The sequence below is a fragment of the Macaca fascicularis genome, chromosome 5 (genome assembly GCF_037993035.2).
Source record: "Macaca fascicularis isolate 582-1 chromosome 5, T2T-MFA8v1.1".
NCBI classification, from domain to species: Eukaryota; Metazoa; Chordata; class Mammalia; order Primates; family Cercopithecidae; genus Macaca; species Macaca fascicularis.
Genome location: NC_088379.1, coordinates 55895123 through 55904123, shown reverse-complemented (window position 1 = coordinate 55904123; position 9001 = coordinate 55895123). Strand labels below are relative to the sequence as shown.

At 37.6% G+C, this 9001-nt stretch overlaps 2 pseudogenes; one reads left to right on the top strand and one right to left on the bottom strand.

Moving 5' to 3' along the window:
* Positions 1–388: 388 nt before the first annotated feature.
* On the bottom strand, positions 389–2528 carry LOC102141455 (uncharacterized; annotated as a pseudogene).
* A 2251-nt stretch (positions 2529–4779) lies between these two features.
* On the top strand, positions 4780–8533 carry LOC107129723 (high mobility group protein B1 pseudogene; annotated as a pseudogene).
* The last annotated feature ends 468 nt before the right edge of the window (positions 8534–9001 follow it).

Sequence of the window (9001 nt, the reverse complement as noted above, 5' to 3'; positions counted from 1 at the left end):
CATCTTGATAAGACAGAAAGGTCCACGCTGAACCTAAATGTGTCTGAGCAATCAGTGTTGTACTGTGGCTACAACTTCACTTTTGTAACATTCTATCTTACTCCTTTCTAGGTTAACAGTTCTATGAAATATGAATACGAAAGTTTATTTTTAGTAAGAATGTTGCAAATTATGGTCAACCAACATCTTTCACCAAATACTTCAAGCATAAAAATGAGAATCTTTACAAAAATATACACAGACATAACAAATTGGTAGCTGCCCATATCATTAAACAAACTGGACTCTTAAGAGTGGCTTCTCAACAGCATGTCATTTTAATATAACCATTGCCTGGTACAGGGAAAACTAACAAGTGTTTGTTAAACATCATTGCAACATTGTATTCCTGATAATTTAAGTCAACGAATCTATGAACAAATGAATGATATGTGCCTAAAAATGATCATGGTTTATACTATCAGTGGCCACTGGATTTAGGACTAGTCCAAGATCTTGATCTAGATTTTGACCTAGACCTAGACTGTGACATTGACTGGGATTTGGAGCAAGGCAGTTCTTTCTTCCTTGATTCCTTTTTATGTCTTGAGCAAGACTTGTAATGTGTTTTGGAATCTGTTTAAGAGGTGCCTCTAGTTTTGACATGCAATGCAGGCCTAGAACATGATTTTAGCCTTCATTTATTTCTTGGGCTGGGACTTGGACCTTGATCTTGAATTGGATTTAGATCTTGCAAAAGAGCGATTTCGGTGTTTAACTCTGTCATTGTTGGAATGGCTTCTGCTACATGATGGTCTTCCAGTCCATCCACCCTTTCTAGGACTATTAGATCTTCTATAGATGTAAATAAAAGTTCGACTTCTTGATCTTCTTTCATAACGTTGGCTTCTAGAATCATAGCGTGAAGAACTGTACACACTCCTACCTTCCTTTGCTTTCATCTGATTTGGGGGTCTTCCAATCCTCCTGTGCAAACTATTTCCATTTGACATCCACAAATCCACTTTCTGTCCAAATTAGGTAAAGCATCTTCAGCATCACGAACATCCTCCAGTTGAACATAAGCAACTCCTCTTGGACAGTGAGTGTAGAAATCAAGTGGAACATACACATCAACTATAGGATCATAACGACCAAATTCATGCCATAAATCTTTGAACCTGCTGTTATTGGCTCCATTCCTGATAAACAGAGGCACCTTGGGGGACACAGGTAGCTGGATATGACCGCTGTGTGAGTCTCAGCACCAGGCACCAGGGGATAATAAGGGACTCAGCAAACTGTCCAGCCCCCAGCGGCTGATCCTCAGACACGCACAGCCAAATTAAATGGCTACTACAGCTAAATTAATTCTTTTATGTAAAAGAGTAGGAATTTACTGGTTTTGTTGTAAATAATAGTGATTCTCAAACTTTAGCTTGTATCCAAATCACTTGAAGGCTTGCAAAACACAAATTACAGCACCCAACCCAGTACTCTGGGATGGACCTTGAACATTTGCATTTCTATCCAGGTGATGGCGATGATGATGATGATGATGATGCTTGTCTAGGGACCACACTTTGAGAACCACTGGTATCTATTAATAGTTCTTTTAACCCTGGCTGGATGTAAAAATCTCTGGCTTTGGTGCCAGCTTTATTTTAAAAATTTCACAAGTCATTCTGATGCACCAGAGTGGAGAATCACTGGTGTGTGAAATTAGCCAAGTTATGAAAGATATAAAATTTGCAATATAAGTCAAGATTTTAAAAAGATAATGCACTGAACTTAAGAGCCAGGACTAGTTTATAATTTTCTGGACTATCGCTATGTGTAAATAAATTCTGGGTTCTTACCCTATGAGCAAACAACTCAAGTTCTGTGATCTTCTGTAAAACAAGAACATCATAGGATGATCATGAACGTACTTGCAAACCAAAATTTTATATATACCTTTTTAGCAGGGAGCATTTCACACTAAGAAGTGATGAAATGTAACATTAATTAGCATTACTAATATAAAAACAAATAAAGATATAAATTTGATGATTTTATTTGTACTGTTTTGTTAACTAGATGCTTAAGATGGGATGGGGGACCTATTAAATAATGATTGTTGGTTTTAAAAATATCTTAATTTTTTACAGCAAGTAGTCAATAACAGTGTCCAGTAGGTGGCGATAATAGCCTTTCATACAACTTGAAAATAGTTGTGTACTTACTGGTCAGTAATTGTTTTCTCACTTGCCTGTACAAATAGAAAGCACAAAACACTTTATAGGCCACCTGGAGCTTTATTTCTGAGTAAGTTTTTTGTTTGTTTATTTTATTCTATTTTGGGAATATAACAGAGGTTGCTTTAGGTTTCTGTGATCATGCATATTTAGAGGTTTGTAAAAATTATTTTTTAAACTTTTATTATAGAATTTTTCAAATATGAAGAAAATACAATAATGATTACCCACCCAGCATCAGCAATGATCAATATTCTGCTATTGTTCCCATTTTACCTGTCCCTTCCATCTTCCCAGCCCCCAGCTTGTCATCATCCCTTCTACAGCACTTACAAGCAAATCCCACATATCACATCACTGAACCTATAGAGCTTTAAAAATTGTCAAGCTATAATTACCAGATTTTAGGTGCATTATTTCAGAACCCATTGTTTGTTTTACTCTACCAATTGAGTACCATTAGTTTCTGTTTGTTTGTTTTGTTTGGATTATATTTTTCACATAATAATGAACCAAACACCTACTACTAGTGCTTTGAGAACTGCATGATTAGCCACAAAAGGTTGTGTGTAAATATCAATATTTTTAAAATAAAAAATTGATATCTTCAATTAAATTTTTGTTTTTTACTTTTAAAATTTTATTATTTTTTTGAGACAAGGTCTCGCTGTCACCCAGGCTGGAGTGCAGTGGTGCAATCACAGCTCCCTGCAGCCTTGGCCTCCTGGGCTCAAGTGATCCTCTCACCTCAGCCTTCTGAGTAGCTGGGATCACAGGTACATGCCTTGGTTCTCACCATGCCTGGCTAACTGTTTTATTTTTTGTACAGATGGGGTCTCACTATGTTGCCCAGGCTGGTCTCGAATTCCTAGGCTCAAGCAAACTGCCCACATCAACCTCCCAAAGTGCTGGAATTACAGGCACACACTCTGGTGCTTGGTTGAATTTTTATTTTTGAATAAAAATATACAATTAGAAATTTATTCTTATCAACAATAGAAGGTATATATGTATATCTTTTTATCCAAGGTATCCAAAAGAACAAAAAGTTTTACTGTATGGTTTTTATCTAAAAAAATGGAAGCATATTAAATTTTGGCAAGTAGAGAAATGAACATAATTAAGAATTTAAAGAAAGAACTCAATGACCCATAATTCCTAAAACAACCCCTTAACATTTTGTTATATTTCTTTTTTCTCCTTCCTATGTGGAGGTCTCCCTCTTCCCTGAAATTGCGTGCTTATGTTGGACATAGAGTAGAAGGGGGACATCCTGGCTCTGGAGGTTTTCCACATCTCTGACTCTTCAGTCACTTTCCACTGATAAAAAGCCAACCAAAAAAAAAAAAAATTCGAAGTATTTGCTAAATGAATAAAAGGCCTAACACTTTCTATATCTCATTATGTGCTATCTAAAACTTTCTTTTTTCTTTTCTTCTTCTTTTTTTTTTTTTTTTTTTTTTTTTTTTTTTTTTTAGGGATAGAGTTTTACTCTGTTGCTTAGGCTGGAATGTGGTAGTATGATCACAGTTCACTGCAGCCTCGAACTCCTGGGCTCTAGCAATCATTCCACCTCAGCCTCCTGAGTAGCTGGGACTACAGGAGCATGCCACCATGATTGGCCAATTAATTTTTTTTTTTTTTTGGTAGAGGTAGGTTCTCGCTATGTTGTCCAGGCTGGTCTAAAATTCCTGGCCTCAGGCAATCCTCCTTAGCCTCCCAAAGTACTGGGATTGCAGATGTGAGACACTGTACTTGGCCTGTAAAACTTTTTTATTTTTTTATTATACTTTAAGCTTTAGGGTACGTGTGCACAACATGCAGATTTGTTACATACGTATACATGTGCCATGTTGGTGTGCTGCACCCATTAACTCGTCATTTACTTTAGGTGTATCTCCTGATGCTATCCCTTCTCCCTCCCCCAACCCTACGACAGGCCCCAGTGTGTGATGTTGCCCATCCTGTGTCCAAGTGTTCTCATTGTTCAATTCCCACCTATGAGGGAGAACATGTGGTGTTTGGTTTTCTGTCCTTGCGATAGTTTGCTCAGAATGATGGTTTCCAGCTTCATCCATGTCCCTGCAAAGGATATGAACTCATCCTTTTTATGGCTGCATAGTATTCCATGGTGTATATGTGCCACATTTTCTTAATCCAGTCTATCATTGATGGGCATTTGGGTTGGTTCCAAGTCTTTGCTATTGTGAATAGCGCTGCAATAAACATACGTGCACACGTGTCTTTATAGCAGCATGATTTATAATCCTTTGTGTATATACCCAGTAATGGGATCACTGGGTCAAATGGTATTTCTAGTTCTAGATCCTTGAGGAATCGTCACACTGTCTTCCACAATGGTTGAAGTAGTTTACACTCCTACTAACAGTGTAAAAGTGTTCCTATTTCTCCACATCCTCTCCAGCACCTGTTTTTTCTGACTTTTTAATGATCACCATTCTAACTGGTGTGAGATGGTATCTCATTGTGGTTTTGATTTGCATTTCTCTGATGGCTTGGCCTATAAAACTTTTTAATACTGCTTCCAAAGTTGATTATTGCTTTTTTTTTTTTTTTTTTTTTTTTTGAGACGGAGTCTTGCTCTGTCACCCAGGCTGGAGTGCAGTGGCGTGATCTCCACTCACTGCAAGCTCCTCTTCCTGGGTTCACACCATTCTCCTGCCTCAGCCTCCCGTGTAGCTGGGACTACAGGCGTCCGCCACTGCGCCCGGCTAATTTTTTAAAATGTATTTTTAGTAGAGATGGGGTTTCACCGTGTTAGCCAGGATGGTTTCGATCTCCTGACCTCTTGATCCGCCCGTCTCAGCCTCCCAAAGTGCTGGGATTACAGGCATGAGCCACCGCGCCCGGCCGTTGATTATTGCTTTAATGAAAATTATTTTATTCAAAATTCTAAGTTAAAGACAACAACCTGGTGTTTCCCAAAGGGCAATCAATACCTGTATTCAGAAAACTCTGAGGAGTTGTACCACTCATGGTACAAGGAATTAATTTAGCTTATAAGTAAATCACATTTTAAATTAATAATTAAGTATATATTTAATGCATTGTAGGATAAGATAACTAACATAAAGACCATGATTTCATGAAATTGTTTCCTAAGATGACATTACAATAGGTAATTACATTTATTTTTAAAACCCATTAAAAATATTAAGTTTATAAATTATATAAACTGTCAAACTATTTTCCAAAGCGGCTATGTCATTTATATTCCCTCCAGCAAAGCATGAGTGTTCCAGATTCTCCACATCCTTGTTGACACTTGGAACTGTGTGTTCTTTTAGCTATTTTAGTGGGTGTGTAGTAGTCATATATGTTTTAATTGAGAAAATGAGTTATTTTGCTGAGAAAGCATATGGGGAAAAATGATAGTAGTTTTCAAACATGTGCCATTTAAAGGATAGAGTATATGTATACAATGAAGCTTCAGAAGTAGAGCTAGGCAGGACTAACATAGACTTTATAAAGAAGCAAATTCTGGCACAAAGTAAGGCAAAACTTAAATGCATGGACTCTCTTGCGTAATAGTAGTGAATGTATTTATATCCAGCTGTATCAGTGTTCGTCAACTACAGTCAACAGAAATTGACCAACTTAATGAAAGTCATGTATTTTAAGGATATAGAGTGGGTCACGGAATCAAAGGAAAAGCCACGCAACTGGCACTTGGAAAGGATAGGAAGCAACAGGGCAGCGTAAGAGATCTATGTCACAGAAGCCAATGAACAGCCTCCTCAGAGAGCTACTGTCAAGGTGAATTAGTTCCGTTTTCTGACCTTGTGTCACTCAAGATTTAAATTCTAAGGGGAGAGAATCTGCTTGGCCTAGTTTAGTTTACATGCCCACTTCTTGGTCAGAAGAAGGCAGAATTGATAATCTCACCAAAGCGCATGTGGTAGGGTAGAAGAAATTCCCCAAAGAAATATTGAAGTGACTTTACCAAAAAAATGGGCTACTGGGTGCTGGGCAGGCAAAATAAACAGATGCCACTACACTAGGTCACTACTTTTGATGGGTATTTAGGAGGAATTAGTAGCAGTGATAGGAGGAGGCACCAAAACTCTCTTAAGACCCATTAATTACTTGAATTTTTATTAAATGTCTACTCCTACAGTTCTATGAAATCAATAACTACATTGTATTGAATTCAAAATACTAACTTCATTACCCTGAAAGTGTTTTTACATACATAGCAAATATTCTTTGCAAAAAAATTACTAATTGGTTTTTTAGAGGGGAGAGATGGCAATTTCATTTTATTAAATATAAATACAAACACATATATAATTACATATGAACAGATTTCTATGGTAAAAATATTCAATTGATTGCAGTACACTGAGCTCCATAGAGAGAGTGCTGGGGCAAGTGAGAGCCATATGGGCACTGGGCAACTCTGTGCCTTGTTGAAGAAAGATAACTAACATGGGCAAAGTAGATCCTAAGAAGCCAAGAGGCAAAATGTCATCATATGTGTTCTTTGTGCCAACTTGTCAGGAGGAGCACAAGAAGGAGCACCCAGAAGCCTCAGTCAGCTCCTCAGAGTTTTCTGAGAAGTGCTCAGAGAGGTGAAAGACTACTTCTGCTAAAGCAAAAGGAAAATTGGAAGACATGACAAAGGTGGGTAAAGCCCATTATGAAAGAGAAATGAAAACTTACATCTCTCCTAAAAGGGAGACAAAAAAGTTCAAGGATCCCAATACACCCAAGAGGACTTCTTCAGCCTTTTTCTTGTTCTGTTCTGAGTATCACCCAAAAATCAAAGGAGAACATCCTGGCCTAAACATTGGTGATGTTGCCAAGATGCTGGGAGAGATGTGGAATGGCGCTGCTGCAGATGACTAGCAGCCCTATAAAAAGAATGCTGCGAAGCTCAAGGAAAAATGTGAAAAGGATACTGCTGCATACCAAGCTAAAGGAAAGCCAGATGCAGCCAAAAGGGAGCTGTCAAGGCTGAAAAAAGCAGGAAAAGGAGAAAGAGGAGGACAAGAAGATGATGAAGAAGATGATGATGAATAAGTTAATGTTAGCACAGGTTTGTTTTTCTTGTCTATAAAGCATTTAACCTCTGTGCACAATTCACTCCTTTTAAAGAAAAAAATTGAAATGTAAGTTTGTGTAAGATTTGTTTTTAAACTGTACAGTGTCTTTTTTTGTACAGTTAACACACTACTAAATGTGTCTTTCGATAGCCCTGTTCTGGTGGTAATTTCAGTAGGAACTAACCTTGCTTCGTACAGTATGGGGGTATAACTTGATGAACTTTCCCAAAATAAACGTGTACCTAGCACACAGATCAAGAAAGAGGGTAATTTCAGCACCCTAGAAACCACTTAGAAAGCACTCTCACTCAAGGTAATCACTATTATGACTTCCATGGCCATATATTTGTTTTGCCTGATTTTGAAAATTACCTTAAATTGAATAATTATCATATGTGATTTTGGGGGAGGTCTGGGTTCATTCATTCAACATTATATTTATGACATTCATCCAGTATGTATTTGTAGTTTGTTCGTTCTCATTGTTATATAATATTCCATTGCTTAAATGTATCACAAATATCCATTCTACTGTTGATGGACATGTGGAGTTTTACAGTTTGGGGTATTACAAATAATATTGTTATGAACATTTTTGTACATTTCTTCTGGTGAAGTTTTAGGGCTATTACAATAACCCTACTTATTAACAGAAATGCTTATATATACACATATATGTATGTATGAGGTTGGTACAAAAGTAATTGCTGTTTTTGCTGTTAAAAACAGCAATTACTTTTGCATCAAGTTTATGCACACATATTTATATCTTGTTCACTTTTGGTGAGCATATATATATATACAAGGGGGATGATCATATATATAAATAAGATGAACATATATACATGAGGAAGATGAGTACATATATAGTTTGGCGAACATATATATATATTCACCAAAAGAAGTGCACAAGATATATACATAAACATTCCTGTTGTATATATACCTAAGCATGAACTTGTGGGATGGTAACATGCTCCATTACAATGCTCAACACTTTTCCTAAGTAGTTGTACCAATATACATTCCCAAAAGTGTGGAAGATTTTCAGCTGCTCCATATTCTTGCCAATACTTGGTTCATTATTTTTTTCACTTTAATCATTTTGCTAAATGTGACATTGTCCAGTAATTTTTGAGGAATTTAAAAATCCTGTGAGAGGAGGAGACAGAAGTTAGAATATCACTCTACATTGATTAAAGTTGTAATATGGTGATCTAGAGTTTTATGAGATTCATAAAATAACTTCTTTTTTTTTTTTTTTTTTTTTTTGAGACGGAGTCTCGCTCTGCCGCCCAGGCTGGAGTGCAGTGGCCGGACCTCAGCTCACTGCAAGCTCCGCCTCCCGGGTTCACGCCATTCTCCTGCCTCAGCCTCCCGAGCAGCTGGGACTACAGGCGCCTGCCACCTCGCCCGGCTAGTTTTTTGTATTTTTTAGTAGAGACGGGGTTTCACCGTGTTAGCCAGGATGGTCTCGATCTCCTGACCTCGTGATCCGCCCGTCTCGGCCTCCCAAAGTGCTGGGATTACAGGCTTGAGCCACCGCGCCCGGCCAAATAACTTCTTAAAAATAAAAAGACTTAGAGATGAAAGAAATCTGTTGCTTTCTGACTCCCAACAAGTTACTGTCTTCCCGGGGGAGGGATTAATTCCGTTTGCATTATCCAATGTAATGAAGAATCCCGTCAGGTTGGTTAGGATACTCAGCTGATTTTTACC